The sequence below is a fragment of the Gadus macrocephalus genome, chromosome 4 (genome assembly GCF_031168955.1).
Source record: "Gadus macrocephalus chromosome 4, ASM3116895v1".
NCBI lineage: Eukaryota > Metazoa > Chordata > Actinopteri > Gadiformes > Gadidae > Gadus > Gadus macrocephalus.
The window spans coordinates 23,009,430-23,026,532 of NC_082385.1; the positions used below are offsets into that span (position 1 = coordinate 23,009,430).

The 17,103-nt window shown below is 46.1% G+C and overlaps 1 long non-coding RNA gene across 2 annotated transcripts; it reads right to left on the minus strand.

Annotated features, from left to right (window-relative positions):
* Positions 1-6,195: 6,195 nt before the first annotated feature.
* On the minus strand, positions 6,196-12,270 carry LOC132456364 (uncharacterized). 2 transcript variants are annotated; one of them, XR_009525449.1, is made up of 3 exons: positions 12,196-12,270; positions 10,531-10,615; positions 6,196-7,189 (listed from the first exon to the last, which is right to left on the minus strand). It is a non-coding gene; the product is annotated as an uncharacterized LOC132456364 (long non-coding RNA). The 2 variants fall into 2 exon arrangements; XR_009525450.1 differs by having other exon boundaries at positions 6,199-7,189; positions 10,490-10,615.
* Positions 12,271-17,103: the final 4,833 nt, after the last annotated feature.

Sequence of the window (17,103 nt, forward strand, 5' to 3'; positions counted from 1 at the left end):
TGTGTACAGAGACTATCAACATCAAGAATACCACGAGGACAAAGTTCACCCAAGGGTACTTTCAATTTCAAAAGCAACACGGCCAAGTCGGAGTCTGATTTGCAGTCTTCTTTTTCTTTCAGTTCACGCTATTCCTGAAAAGCTTGCCCAACGTTTACTCGTGTCTGGCCTCTCTGTCGGTCAGTCTCCCTTTTCTCTTCTTCTGTTCCTCCGACATTGGGTTTCTCTGTCTCTTTTTAGTCGGCTGATCTATGATGAATGTAACAATCCCTTAGTTACTTGTGTTTATATGTCCATGGTTTATATCGAGCCGGTTCCGTGTTTGGGGGTCTGTGCCGTAAAGCAATTCGTTACTTTGCGAGACCCGAGACTCCCGCGAGAGTGGGCGGCGGGTCGCCGGCAGAAACATATTCCTTTTCTCCGCCAAGATGCGCAAGGGGGAGTTGAAACAACGAACAATCGAACAAAAATGTATAATGGAACCATCGCAATGACTCCTAGCCTGTTATATTAAGGTAAATCAAGCCAAAAAAGTTGCATAGTTCCCCTTTCACTCGTGTCTGATCTCTTTTCTGGTCCATTCTTCTTTTGTTCCACCTACAGTCGCCTCTTGGGTTCCTTATCAGTCGATTGATCCATGATGAATGCAACAATTGCCTCGCAACTGGCTGTTTATCTCTAGCCGGTGCCATGTTTGGGTGTGTGTCTGTGCCGTAAAGCATTTTCGAAACTACAATCTGACTACATTTTCGAGGATACTTCCGCTGCGTCACATCCGGAATGTCCCGGTCCGAGCAGATCAAGTTGCATATGCGCTTTTTCACTGTAGAGGCGACATGGGAAAATGACACACCCACCAATCGACCCAGAAATGGATGCAGAACCATCAGCATAATTCTCAACCTGCATACCTAATGTAATTTTGGCTAAAAAAGTTGCATAGTGGGCCTTTAAAGGCCCACTATGCAACTTCGGGCATTTCTTCGCTGTTTTCTTGGTTTTGGCACACACATCTCTCTACACAGCGCCCCCTACAGCTTCGTAGTAGATATTTCACAACACTGTCGTAACAACTCGTTGACGACCCTTCCCCATGCACTTCTACGCGAGCCATGTGCATTTGTTTTCAAAGAAGCCGGCGAATGCGTGGAGCCATGTCCGAAGTAGATGTTCATAAAATGTACATTTTTAAAATGGTGTATTTGTATTGCAATAAACATAAATCCATCCTTTTTTATAGTTGACGGGGAGAATTTATATCCTAGATTATAATTGTTATATCTTAGGTTGAACAGAACAATCAGTGTAAGAGGTTTGGCCAACATAATAATCTAAATAAACAAGAACCTGGATTCGGGGATTCAGTCTGTATCTGGGGGACGAGACGGACGAACAGCAAAACACCCATGGAAACAAAGGTGTTTATATGGTTGCAACCAAGCAAGCTAGAAACATACAGGGCTCACAACAAAACGGTCGAGAAAACAATTTTTACAGGGCTCACAACAAAATGGTTGAGCAAACACATTTGTACAGAGACTATCAACATCAAGAATACCACGAAGACAAAGTTCACCCAAGGGTACTTTCAATTTCAAAAGCAACACGGCCGAGTCGGCGTCTGATTTGCAGTCTTCTTTTTCTTTCAGTTCACGCTATTCCTGAAAAGCTTGCCCAACTTTTACTCGTGTCTGGCCTCTCTGTCGGTCAGTCTCCCTTTTCTCTTCTTCTGTTCCTCCGACATTGGGTTTCTCTGTCTCTTTTTAGTCGGCTGATCTATGATGAATATAACAATCCCTTAGTTACTTGTGTTTATATCGAGCCGGTTCCGTGTTTGGGGGTCTGTGCCGTCAAGCACCAACGCCCGGAGTTCAGAAAATTTAACTTTCAACGCTCCAACGCGTGACGCTTAGCCACGATAGCCAATCAGCGTGGAGCTTGCCCGACGTCACTGACAGAGAGTAGTGACCCTTGAACAGAAGCATACGGCCGACATCTTTCTTTATTCTGGGTGGAAATAGTAACATAGTTACGCCATTAAATGCGTTTATGGAAACCTTTTTAGCGAGAAATGTGCATTTTACTTTCATAATGTTCGCTCGGTGAATGTGAAGGATGTTTGGTTTGATAGTTATGACGAAGAGTGAACGCTCCATTCACTTGCATGGACAGCGTCTCTGGTTGCTAAGCAACCTCAACGTCTTGGCGGACTATCTGCTGATCAACACTACGAATGCTGGAAACACACCAGACACACCATGTGAAGTAATTTAACCCGATTATCGTTATTTATGAGTCCTTAGCCCAAGTGAAGGAGTTCAAGTACCTCGGGGTCTTGTTCGCGAGTGAGGGTACTATGGAGCGTGAGATTGGCCGGAGAATCGGAGCAGCGGGGGCGGTATTGCGTTCGCTTTACCGCACCGTTGTTACGAAAATAGAGCTGAGCCGCAAGGCAAAGCTCTCGATCTACCGGTCGATCTTCGTTCCTATCCTCACCTATGGTCAGGAGGGTTGGGTGATGGCCGAAAGGACGAGATCGCGGGTACAAGCGGCCGAGATGAGTTTTCTCCGAAGGGTGGCTGGCGTCTCGGGATAGGGTGAGAAGCTCAGTCATCCGTGAGGAACTCGGATTAGAGCCGCTGCTCCTTTACTTAGAAAGGAGTCAGCTGACCCAGCTAACGCAGTTACGTCGCCGCGACGTCGCGGTTACGTAAATTTATGACCAAACATACGTTGCCGCAACGTAAGTTTCAACGTTGCCGCGACGTGCGGGTGAAAGACGCGATCACGTTGCCGCAACGTATCTTGGCGACGTTGCTCGTCCGTAACTGCCACGTCCTGGCTACGTCGTGGCAACCAAAATACATACTGGCGACATTCATGCAACCTTCTTCAAATAGGTTGCCATAACGTTGCCAAGACGTTGCAAGGATGTTCTTGGCGACGTTGCTCGTCCGTAACTGCCACGTCCTGGCGACGTCGTGGCAACCAAAATACATACTGGCGACATTTATGCAACCTTCTTCAAAAAGGTTGCCATAACGTTGTAAGGACGTTAGGGCGGATCTGCATGGTGCAGTCCTCATTTGCCCTTTATAGAACCCACAAAATCTAGTCTGAAATCTACAAGCCACATTAATATTTTACCTACATTTTGGCTGGTGGCTGTTGCTAATGTTGACCCCAAGCCTATTCAAAAGACAAGACAGTACACTAACAAATATCAATTTATGATATTTTTATTTCAAATAATTTTTAATTTAATTTTGGGGATGTTCTTCCGCCTGCCGTTCCATCCGACCCTGTGAAGAACAAATAAAAGAGAACACGTGAGTGCATTTATATTCATTTTACATTCAGTCAAATGTCATTGTACATTTAGTCAAAACTTAAATATGTTATGCCGAGGTTACGCTAGACTCGAGCGTGAGCACATTCTAGATAGCAGCCCAAGTGGCTATGAAAGCTAAGCATTGCCGGATAATGTCGAAGACGGTAGACGGGGTCTGGCATTGCGGACGTTGCAGAGCCTAAACAACGTCAATATTCATCCTAGAAACACGAAGTCAAGCCAACTCACTTTGCACTACAGCTGCAGGAAATGCATTTTATAGTTCTTATGTTATTTAATTTAAACTTTTTAGCGTGTAGTTGATCAATGTATTAATCCTGCAGTGTATTTTACACCAATACCACACCGGGGATCATTAGCGTCATCATGCGCATGCCCAGAACCACTAGGTAGCAAAATCAGGAAGCAGAAATTGGCAGAACACATGTTCGTCAAAAAGCTCTAGAATATTTAGTTGCCGGTAGATCTGTTCGGGATTTAGTTGTTGAGCGAACCTTGTATTGCAACGGAGATTTGTTAGTGAACGTGTTATCTCTGCTCTATAAGGTGTCCGGCCGCCATCCCCTATTCACGTGGTTTTGTGTATTGGAGAACGTGCTCAGCAAGCTGAAGTCTGCAACTTCTGCGGGAGGTATGTAAGTATACAAAAAATATTCTCTAACGATGCATAGCTTTCTGATATATATATATATATATATATATATACACTGTAAATAATTACCAGGGTTTCACAATATTTAACTAATATTTGACAGTAAATTACTGTGAAATCACTTCACAGGTGCTAAATGTGATGTTCCCAATATAATACTGTAATTTCAAATGTCACTGTTATTTACTGTGATATTTGCATTACAAGGATTTCACAACATGTTACTGTACTTTTCCCCATTAAAATACTGTAATCAGACCATTTCGTGTGAAAACACAGTAAATTACATTAACGCACTGCATTGTGGGAGATCCCTTTGATCCCTTCACTTTGAACTGTCAACCAGCAGCAGAACCCACAGCCACACGTAACACACATAAATGTTTTTTTTAATAATTGGTTAATAATAGTTTTTAACATATCACCGCAAATCCTTAGGTTGAAGATGTACTGTGACGTTAAATGTGACGTTTATATATTTATTTATAATATTTATTAACCGCGCCCGGCCGGTAGGTTATTGACACGTCATTTGATTCACGTCATCTGAGGTGGTTAAGTAAGAACGGTCTTCCGAACGTCGATTACTCAAATGGATTACTCAATCATTATTTAAGGATTCGAGAAGTAAGCCAAGTATTGAGTAGGTAGTAAGTAGTAATTAGTAAGTCATTTCGAACACACCCATGGAGAACGCCATCTCTCGTTCGGTTGTTTAGAACTGAAAATCCGGTTGCCAGGACAACGTAACGTTTTCACTTTAGTACTCTATTTGAGTGGAACAACTTAGCAGGTGTCCATATATATAGGGTTAGCCTGCATAGTTCCCCGTAGTACAATAGATAAGAGATGAAGATAAATACCTTACAACATTAGAGTTACTAAGTGAAATGAGTGATGGAGTCCGATAGTGGAGAGAGATCAGAACTGAGCGCTGTGTTCCAGAACACCGTGGCTCGTCCAGCTCAACTGACAGTTTATTGAATTTAGGATTTTAGCTCTCTGTTCTGTCCGAGCCTGGCCCGTTCTATTAATAATAAATAAATAAACTGATTTATTAACTGTATTTTTTTATAGGCCCAAGCCTGATTTAAAACCCTCTGTAGTCTGTGTGCATGTGTGTGCGTTTCCTATAGTATGTTCGTGCACATGTGCTTGCTTGCGGTGCATATCCCAGACAGCAATGGGGCGTCGAAAACGGGTTGATTGTTGGTTAAAATAGTCGGTTTCCGTCAGACGACTAAAATTCACCGATGAATCGACGTGGTGGATAGTCGTTATCTCGACGGTCGGAGAATGTCAAAAATACTATGTTGTTTCAACGATGATTTGCGTGCTAATTTTCAACGTAATTTACCACACGTCGAAATGGCGTTGAATTGAGGTTGTAACGAATATTAGCAATTTTCCTGATAGTTCGATTGTCATTTTGTAATGAGATCAATTAATGCTTATCCTTGTAGATAATCTGCAGGTATGGCCATTGAATGTTGCAGCTACAACTATTTCTGGCAGGAAAACTGGTCTATATACTTTTAGCAAGCTCACACAAACAGCTTTCACAAGTGCAATAAAGATCACTGCAAGAAAACCCCATTACAACAGTAGCATTTGAGAGGGGTTAAAACACAGAAGCTGCAATTTAGAAATCCTAGTAAAGCGATGTAAACACCATGAGATCTACTCACAATTCACATTAGTTCAGATCCAAAGTTAGTCATAAGATAAGCCCCAAAACCCACTTACCTCATTGATTTCCACGCCCCTATTCTTTGAAATAATTACTCAAGAGTTTGGCTTGACAAAGATAAGGTTGTAATACCCATTTGATTGTGTTTTTTGAAAACTGTTAAGGAATAAACAAACTACATTAATGGAAATGTGTTGCAAGGTTGCAATAACACAGAAAAACAAGTTAACTTGAAATAAACGAACATACATGTAATGGAGCGGGAGAGGGAATACAGTAACCAGGGGTCAGCAACCTTTTCAACATTCAGTGCCAGTTTGACATTCTCGTTAATGTGCCATAAGAAACAATATATTAAATATTAAGCTGAATTATGACACAGCGATCAAAAACATTTCCAACATATTAAATGTTTGTTATCTCAAAGCACTAGTTTCAGAAACTTATTCAAAAACCCATTTGCACTGAGAAATGTAAATGTGGAAAATATCCGCATCAATATCTTTAAAGACATGTACAGCTTAGGTAGTCATACATCATACACATTGTTGGTACACCTGTGTTAAAACAAAAACTTGAAACTGACAAAAGTAATGATACATCAATATTTCTTAGTAATCAAGACTTTTTATGGAATTTTGGAACAGAATAATTAAGCAATATCACACGAGAGGGAGTGCTGTTGTACTGAATATCAGCACGGCTGTGATTCTCTTCGGCACTCGGCCAACGGCCTCATACCTTCGACCGAATCCCAGCCGTATTAGAAAAGCACTCCCTCCTGAGTGATATTGCTTTCATACAACAGTTCTACAAGCACCAATCATTAGTTAACAATAATAATTAACATATTATGATCAGATTTCTTTGGTTCATTAATGATTTATTTGGCTCCGCCAACACAAATAGATCTGCAACTGGTCAAACTGTTGCCAAGCAACACATAAACACATTAGCATTACATTAGGTTCCCTTGGTCCTCTTCTGGCGACCATTCTTAATTCAACTCCAATGTTATTCCTGGAAACATGTTCATATTTGCTGTGCAAAGTTAGCTGCAATCTAAGCTACAAAAAGATTGTTAATAACATTAACGGTTATGAGAACACCCGTAAAGCGGAGCGATACGTGTATAGTTAAAAGACCCAGTGCTGTTATACTCTATCAGCACTGGAATGCCTCTTGTCCAATCAAATTACTTGGTCGGAACTGACTTGGATAATTTGTAATAATCTTCATCTTCTGCCTTAACTTCTTGTAGTAGAGCTTCTTGGCCTCTTGTGGCACAAAGAACTGCAGCATTTCTTGGAGTGCATTCAGATTCCATATATAAATAGTTAAAAAAATATATATATATCAGGTATCCAGGACCATGTGCCCGCTGAGCTACAGCCTTGACAACCTGATAGTGCTTAATTTCATAATGCATTCGATGGTGTTGCCTTTGATTCACAAATTCTCTATTCAGCCCACTGCACGCATTCTCCTTCATCTTCTGCAAGACACAAATGCAAACATAAGAAATGAATGAGAGAAATCATAACAATTAGATTTATCTGCCAGTTTACGTCTACCCGACGGTCCAAACAACAGTGGCGGTTGTCATATTAAATCTAGGCACTAAGGCCACATACAGCTGATGCTCATGAAGTAAGGCAGATAAGAAACTGATAGCTACTGATTTCTCCTTTCCTGGCACAGTCCTTAACATATGTAATGAGGCTAAAAACTTATAACATTACATAACTGATGACCAGTCTAATGACCGTGAAATTTGCAGGCAGTATCGTATGATGTATGCACAAGCTAATATACTTATCAGAAAATTTGGTATGTGTTCATCTTCTGTGAAAATAACACTTGCTGCTTCTTGCTACAAAAGAAGCGGCATTCAATTATGGTATGAGGCTACAACTCAAAGTGCCTAGATGGAGTAGCGCAAGCCTTCCGTTTGTGAATGTTGATGTGCCAACTTGTCCTGCTGTTCTCAGAAACCTTATGTATAGATGTTAGGGCTGGGCGATATATCGATATTTAAAATATATCGATATTTTTTCAAACGCGATATGAAACGAGACCATATCGTCAATATCGATATAATTTAATTTGCGTTGAAATTACAGTACATTTGTTCCAAATAACACCAGTTTCGAACCGCGCCTGCCGCCTGCTATTTCGTAACTCTGCTTATGTCTCTCCCGCTCTGTCTCCGGCTCACAAACACAGTCTCTGCCTGCCCCCCCCCCCCCCCCTCCACTGACTCACGTCACTTTTTGAAATCGTGAAACATGAGCAGTGTTCGAAATCGTTCACTATTCATTGGGTATTCTAACCCTGCACTATATTGTGCATGAAATTAACCACTGAGAATTCGAACACCACTACAAAATGAGGAGCACCCTATATAGTGCACTATATCCGTGATAGGGAACGATTTCGAACACAGCTATGGAGTCCGCCTGCACAAGCAGCTCCGAGGAGCTTGTTTGCAAGCGAAAGACCAACGGCTCCATAGTATGGAAATGGTTTGGATATAAGGTGTCTGACGAATTACAAAATCACGTAATTTGTAGAGAGTGCTTAAAAACTGTCGCAACCAACGGGTTGCAATTCTGTGCATAATATTCCGGAGGTGCACACAGCTTTTGGCCGTGATATTATATATTATAATGTTCTTAAATACGAGGCAGAGGCAGTGTCTAGTCCACGGTTTATTCAACCATCAAACTGTATTCAATTCTGAACGGTAGGAATAGTAATTGTAAATCGAAACGGTAGGTAGGTATAGTAATAACGGTAACTTCAAGGTTTCTCACTCCGCGAGACCCAAACATAAAACATTAAAGGTCCCATGACATGAAAATCTCACTTTATGAGGTTTTCTAACATATATATGAGTTCCCCTAGCCTGCCTATGGTCCCCCAGTGGCTAAAACTTGCGTTTGGTGTAAAACGAGCACTAGCTACTCTGCTCGCCTTTGAAAAAACGGAGGCTCAAGCGCGCTGATTTGGAATGTCTTTAGGTCTGTCACAAAGCATCTAAGCTCCTCCCCTTACTCTGCCTGGCCCGCCCAGAGACGTTGGCCCGCCAATGAGACACGACCGTGCGAGCGCCACATGCGTGTGTGTGTGAATACACACACTGTAACGCAAGTGTTTCTTGTCGGTTCTTTGACGTGTCTTGTATTTCCACAACGAGACTGTAGCGGGGGTTATCTGAGCCATGGTTGAGAAGGAATTGGGGGAAAGGAACTTTGGCTAAAGGCTAAAGGCTATGTGCGCCTCGCCATTGTGATACATCCACTGTAAACAGAGCGCATGGTACCGTGGCTGCAAGCTGCTCAGGGCCACATCCCCACCCTCCTCCTTGACCCGACTCGCTCCTCCTCATTTGCATTATAGCTACAGACACCAAAACAGCGCATTTGGGGGAAGCTCAATGTGCGACTGGCTCGGAGTGGCTGTAACTCTGCACCACGGCAGAATTTCGGGAACGTCTTTGAATACTGTGTTAGTTGCCCACTAATACCTATATTAAAGAATACATAAAATAGCATGTCATGGGACATGACATGCAACGCCCCCCCACGCAGTCGTTACGGTTCGTAATATTTCGGAGGCGCACAGAGCTTTTGGCCATGATGTTATATATCATAATGTTCTCAAATACGAGGCGGAGGCAGTGTCTAGTCCACGGTTTATTCAACCATCAAACTGTATTCAATTCCGAACGGTAGAAATAGTAATATCAAATCCGCCACCCCCCCCCTCGACAAATATCGATATTTATCTTATATCGATATTCTGCTTGAAGATATCGAGATATGACTTTCGGTCCATATCGCCCAGCCCTAATAGATGTATGTGTAGACTACTGTGTCTTGCAACAAGTAAGGGATAATGGACCACGTTAGACTATCAAAAGTTAATACACGTTCTAGATGATAATGCGGCCCCAAAGCGGAGGGCCGATCCAATGTGTTGGGGGCGCCCTCTGGAGGCGCCCTTAATTAATTAACTAAAATATACGAAACAAGCAAAATTAAACCAAACATGTTCCCAAATGGAACGGAGAAGGGAGGGGGTGGGGGATTTAAGTTAGGGCGCACTGAAACCCTCACCGTAGTACGCAGGACAATGCGACAAAGCCATCTATCCCACTCTATAGAAAATATCGAGATGTATATCGCCATTCAGCCAAAAAATATCGGGATATCATATTTTGCCCATATCGTGCAGTCCTTATCTGAATACAGACGTCGCAAAACCTCTACATCCAGCTCTCCAACAAGAAGTTGACAACGAAGACCTTACGGATGGCACAAGCAGGCGATTTGTTCACTGATGCATTTCCAATGCAAAAACCCTGACAACCAATTGGAATACAGACGCTGCAAACCCTCTCCATCCAGCTCTCCGAGAAGCTGTTGACAACAACGGAGACCCTACAGATAACACAAGCCCGTGATTTTTTCACTTGCTCCAAATTAAACGGTAAGGGAACTCATTTCAGACAAAGCATCTTTGCACTTTTGTTTTTTTCAAAGGCATCTGATGGGTTTGCACAAATAGGAAGTAGGCTAATTATATTTGAGGTTATCTGGCACAACATTGTATTGGTTATTGTTGGTGGCATCATTGCATTTTTTTTTTTTTACAAGCAGTCGCAGTTGAAAGAACTAAAATATTACTGACTGCAATGCAAACTGCAGCTTACTGATGTTTCATGAATGGTCTTGGTGAGTTAATATTTCTTTTTATGGAGTTTCTACAGAATTTGCCTGTTTTGAGTAACCTTTGCCCTTAAGAATTCAATACACGTCAACACAAAATAACCTTGTTGTCCTGGAGATGTTTTGAACAGGCATGCCAGTTTCAAGGCCCTCGGTCAGGACTCGAGTGTGAGACACTGCTTCAGAGACTAAAAGGGAAAGTTGCAAGAGTAAAAGAAAAACATCAGTTACACCAAATATGTCAAACCACTTGGGTGTCTTGATCACAGTACACATAATCATATCTTTTATTTTCTCTCTTACTACAGGCTTTTTACAATGTATAATGGACTGCACAACTAATTGCCCAAACAAGTTCTAGCTTTTGTGAGGGAAAATAACCTTGAAATGACGGGTACGTGAATTGATCCTGGCAAAAACATCAAAATGGCACCCAAGCGAAATACACAAATAAGGTAAAACGAACATGAACCTTGACGTTCCAGTTTCTGGGGAGCCTCGAGCGCGAGGTTCAAGAGCAGTTGACTGCTCGAGCAATACACTGCTCCTGAACCAGACGCACGAGCCTCCCCAGGGAAGATGCTCATCTTCCGTTGATGTAGTTGGCAACTACGGTCGTACTGACATTTACAGCAATAAGCTAATAATTATTTCATATTATATACAACTCTTGGTAAGTAGACGAACACGAATAGCGATCATGTTTGACTGTCGGTCTGTTAGCAACTTTAGTTAGACCATATTCGTTCATAGATGACTAACTAGATATACTAACTAACGTTAGCTTTATCATCAATGACATTCAGCTAAACTCTGTGCCAAATTGCTTATGGCTACTGCTATGCCAGGATAAGTTATTGCGGTTATCACAGCTGTGTATATTTACTTCACATTAACGTAGTCTATGTTTATATTAGGCTACGTTCATATACGAGTAACATTAAGAAACAACATTGCTCATATGGCCAACTTAAAATGTCAAATTGCCAAAGAATAGCAGCTAAATGTCCGTTATATCAGAGACAGCTATTGCGCTCGAGACATCGTTTGATTTGATTATCAAAGTTCATGACAGGTTCAAGAAGGACATTGATAAAATATTAACGATTTATTGTTTACAAAATTGTTCGTTTGCTTAATGGTAATGGAAGTAATGGAATTTTTATACCAATAATACTATGAATGTCATCCATTATATTCGTTTTAGTCCCATTTCCCAAGAAATAACGTTGTCACGGTCACGCGCTGCGTCCCTGACTAGCAGCTGAACCCCGCGAAACCGTCGCGGGGAAATCCAAATCATTAAAATGATAAGTTTACTACGGGAAATCGACCCGTGGACATGTCGGCCCATCTACATATTGTACCATAATACTAAATAAAACCAAATATTAATGACCCCCTTCACCCAAGCCTCCACAGGGGCAAGAAAAAAAATCGAATGTATGAAGTAACGCGCTCACTAACTAGACTTCTTTATATAACTTAACTGCGTGCTGAATCCAACGTATCGTAATATTTTTTCCTGAAAGAAAGGACAGCACTGTTGCATTCAAAACTTTTAATCGCCAACCACGGACGTTTCCCTTTTTCAGCGTGTAATGGCCTTGAAGAAGCCATTACACGCTGAAGGGCGCGCGGCCCGAAACGTCCGTTGTCGGCGATTCAAAGTTTCGAAAGCAACAGAGTGCTGTCCTTGCTTTCATGAAACCATAATACAACTCCATTTCTAAATTACGCTTAATTGGGAAACAATTCTGCTGCTTACCTTGCTATGCCACATGTAAATCCCTTGGCTGTCGGGTGCAGCCTGCTGGCAACGACGAGTCGACTAATGTGCACACTGGCTGTTTCCCAATGTCAAGGAAGCATGCTCAACGGCCGCCGTTTTAAGGACGCTACGTCATAGAACGCCGACAAGCACTGTTCCAATGTTGAGGACACTAGAAAGCCGCGCCATTTTTGCGTCCTTTGTTTTGGAGAATTCGATAGTTACGTATGTAACTACGGTTCTATGAATTCCGGATGACCGTCAGAGGCGGTGCTTTAGCACTGGATGTTCCATCTCGCGCATGCGCAGGTCGAGTAATTATACCAAAAAAGTCACCTGTGACACCTGGGTGACCCGAGAAAGTCTATATATTCCGGAGTCACCCGAGGTTCTGTTCCAACTGGATCTTCTCGCGGAATCTGAGAAGTCTGAGTGACAGAGAACTCTGGCGGTCATCCGGAATTCATAGAACCGTAGTTACATACGTAACTATCGTTCTATTTCATTCCTACTGACCGCCAGAGGCGGTGCTTTAGCACTGGATGACTAATACCAAAAAGGTCACGAAGAGTGCTCACTTCAATCAAGGGCTCGAAGCCGTCGACAAGACAGCCGTCGCCACAGGATGAGGAGCAGCGACATTAACCCTGTAGTATCGGGCAAACGTACATGATGAGGACCATGTAGCCGTGGAGCAAATGTCCTGAAGTGGAACCCCCTTCAAGGCAGCCCATGATGTAGCCATACTCCTGGTAGAGTGGCACTTAACGGCAACGGGGCCCAGGGAGCCCCTGTGCCCTATAGGCATTCAAGACCACATCCACAACCCAGTGGGAGAGTCTCTATTTCGACAGGGGAGCCCCCTTCCTGCAGCCCCCGTAACAGACAGAGGTTATCCGTCTTACGTAAGCTGGTTGTCGCTTCAACATATGCCCTAAGCGCCCGCACCGGGCACAACAGGTCTGACACTCTTTCTGCACCCCCTGGAGAGCCTGGGGGATTGAAAGCAGCCAACTCCATTGATTGGTTTACATGATGGGGAGACAATCGTTTGGGTAGGAAGGATGGGTTCGGCCAGAGCACCACTCCTGACCCATCTGCGTGCCAGCGCAAACATGCCTGGCTCACTGACAAGGCATGGAGTTCACCGACCCGTTTTGCAGTCGCAATGGCAAGGAGAAATGCCGTCTTCATGGACAGCCGCGTCAGGTCTGCCTGACTTAGTGGCTCAAATGGGGGTAGACATAAGGACCTCAGAGCTACTTGCAGGTCCCATGATGGTGCCCTCAGGGATCGCGGCGGTTGAAGCCTCTGGGCCCCCTTCAGAAACTGCCTGATTAGGTAGTGGGACCCTACCGTCTGGTTATCCACCCTTGCGTGTGTGGCCGAGATCGCGGCCATATAACGCGCAGGGTAGACGCAGCTCTTCTGTTGTCCAACACAGACTGCAGAAAGTGTAGTATCACTACCACTGAGCAAGTCTCCAGGACTTCGCCCCGCGCCACGCACCCCTGGGCGCAAGACGTCAGCAGCGGGTCCTGTCTCTCAGGGGCCACACGCACAGCCGCAGGCGGCCCGGATTCGTGTGCCATCTGCGTCTGCGTCCTGTCTCTCTGGGAGGCACCAAGGCCCTCCGTTGAGGAGTTTCAATAATGGTGAACCATGGCCTTCCTGGCCAATGTGGAGCCACCAGAAGTAGGCTGTAACAGCCACGCTGGAATTGGGGGAAATGCATAAAGCAGGCTGTCTGGCCCAGCATAAGCCAGAGCGTCCTGCCCTAGGGGACTGGTCCTCTCCGTCAAGGAGAACCAAAGGGGACAGTGGGTGGTCTCTTCGGAAGCAAAGAGATCCGCCACTGCCCTGCCATACCTGTCCCAAATCATCCCCACCACCTCCGGATGGAGTCTCCACTCTCCGGGGGGTGGCCCTTGGCGAGAGAGAAGGTCTGCCGCTGTGTTCCGGACACCTGGAACATGGACAGCCCTCAGGCTTAGAAAATGGGGGAACGCCCACGGAAGGAGCCTTTGCGTGACCCGCAGGCTCTGCCTCGATCTGGTGCCCCCCTGATGGTTGACGTGGTAGACTGTGGAGGTGTTGTCTGTCCGGACAAGAACATGTCGGTCCCTCAGAACTGGAAGGAAGTGCCTGAGAGCTAAGAACACCGCAAGGAGTTCCAGCACATTTATATGCTCCAGTCTCTGCTGGGCATCCCACTGGCCTCTGACAGTCCTGCACTGCCATACTGCACCCCAGCCGGAAAGGGAGGCGTCCGTCTCCACAACCTCCCGCCGGGAAGCTATCCTCCCTAAGGGCGACCACGCAAACAGGTATGCCCTCTCTTTCCAGGGTCTGAGGGCCCGAAGGCACCGCCCAGACACCCTGACCATCTTGAGTCTCTGCCACTTGGGGTCCAAGCGGAGACCATTCACCCAGATCTGCAGGGTACGCAATTCCAGAAGGCCTAGTGGGACCACCATGGATGCTGAGGTCAGCATACCTATCAGTCGCAGGAAGAGGCTGTATTCCAGCAACCTCCCCCGCCTGAAGCGCTGTAGCAGCTGCAAAATGGTAGCTACGCGCTTTGGAGAGAGGCAGGCTCGCATGGCCACCGAGTCGAGCACCAGCCCCAGATAGCTCACAACCCGACATGGTGTAAGGTTGCACTTGGTAAAGTTGACCATAAGGCCAAGCCGGTCCACATGGCTGAGGAGCATGGCTGTGTCCCTGACCGCCTGCTCCCGAGTTGGGGAAATGACCAACCAGTCGTCCAGGTATGGCAGTATCGCCATACCTGTGGCCTGTAATGGTGACAGGGCTGCTGCTACACACCGTGTAAATATACGCGGGGCCAGAGACAGCCCGAACGGAAGAACCCTGAACTGGTACACCTTGCCCAGAAAAACAAAGCGGAGGAACCGCCTGCGACGTTGGGTAATAGAGACGTGAAAGTAAGCGTCTTTCAGGTCTATTGATACGAACCAGTCCCCCTGAGCGATAGCCTGGAGGACGTCCGCAACATGCAGCATGTGGAAGGGAAGAACCTTGAGGGACTGATTCAGCCCTCTCAAGTCCAGAATGGGGCGAAACCCGCCATCCTTCTTCGGTACCAGAAAGTAGGTTGAGTAGAACCCATCGAGCTGTTCTTGTGGTTCTACTACTTCGATAGCACCCTTCCCAAGGAGGGTGGCTACTTCCTGTCTCAGGACCAGGGATCTGTCGGGATTGGTGACCACGGTAACCTTGATCCCGCTGAAAGTTGGGGGCCGGCGTCGGAATTGGAGCATGTCCCCGTTGGATAGTGTGGACACTATCCAAGGGTCTGTGGTCTGCTCTTGCCAGTAGCTCAGGTGCTGCTCAGAAAAGCGCCCGACGACTGGCCCTTGGACTTTAGTACCTACCTGAAGGGGGCGGCGGTTGGGCGCCGAACCTCTTGGCTCCTGAAATGCCACCCGCGGCGCAGAGCTACGGCGCTGGTCAGCCCGTGCTGAGAAGTGCTGGCCCCTCAATTGTCCACCTGAACGTGGTTGAGAGCTATTGGCACGGGGTACCGCAGAGGCCACCGGCCTAGAATGAAGCCGAGGTGCACGCCGTAAGCTAGCAAACTGCTGGCTAGCCTGGCCAACCTGTACACACCTGGAGCGTACACCTGTACGCTCCAGGGCCTGAAGAGCAGCTGGCCCAAACGTCTGGCCTGGGACCACTGGAAGAGAACGGAGGGTCCGTCGACACACCTCCGACAGGGGTGACTGCGCCAGCCAAACCTGGCGGCGCGCCAACGTAACAGTTGACATTAACCTGCCTAGCTCCCTAGTCATGTACGCAAAAGTTTGCAGTGAAGCATCACTGAGGGTCTGTGCTAAAGGATCAGCACCTGACCCCTGTATAGTCTGAGACAGCGCCAGAACGATGTGAGAAAGCAAATTCCCAAGACGTCCCACACGGGCAGCAACTCCTGGTAAGGAGGTCATCTGTAATCCGGCACTGGGGCCGAGGGCAGCGCGCATCGGTTCTCAGAGCCTCGTCCGGGGAGACAACCAGGGACGCTATAGCAGGCTCAATCGGAGCCAACCGGTCCAAGCCATAAGAATCAGCATTGGCCCTAGTTGCCAGACCTCTGCCATCACTAGTGCGCTGGGAGAGAGCCCTTGAATCTGGCCAGCATCTATGAAGCTCTGCGATGTAGGGCTCAGAGGGGGGCAAAGAGAAAACGGAAGGTTGAGCGGCCTGTGGAAAAAAGGCGTTCACAGGTGCAGATGAAACAGGAGCTTCATCCAACCCCAGCCTTGCCAGGGCCATTCGCACGGCTGGTCTAACAGTGTCGCGGCCGGACACTGACCCTCTAGCCGAGCAGCCCCGAGACCCTTGAGAGAACGCCTGAGAGGCAAGGGACGCTTGCTCTTCCTCCTCTGCAAAGAGGCTACAGGACGCAGCTGTAAACAGCATGTCATCCTCTGTATAAGTGGGTTGCGCAGCCGCAGGGGCCGCGGCTGGTACCCCCTGAGCTGGTTGGAGGTTCTGTAGGAGGGCTTTAATCTGACCAAGACCCGAAGGGGGCAACCCTGGTCTGCCCTCCACCTCAGCCAACCTAGCTAGCCTCAGTGCATGAGGCATGAAACTACAGTTCATGCACACTGGTCATGGCCATCCTCCGCCTGCAGGGAGGCCATGAAGGCGACACACTATGGGCGTTTAGCATGTCGGCAAATTAATTGCAAGCAAATTAATCAGTAGGCTTGGCAATCGAGCTTTAGGCGAGAGCACCCGAGCAACGACGCGACACCCCGACAATAACAGTGACAGCAAGCTACAGGCGAGAGCACCCGAGCGACGCGACACCCCGACAATAACAGTGAAGGCAAGCCTTGGAAACCCAAGCAGCCCACTGGAGAGAAAATTAACACAGGC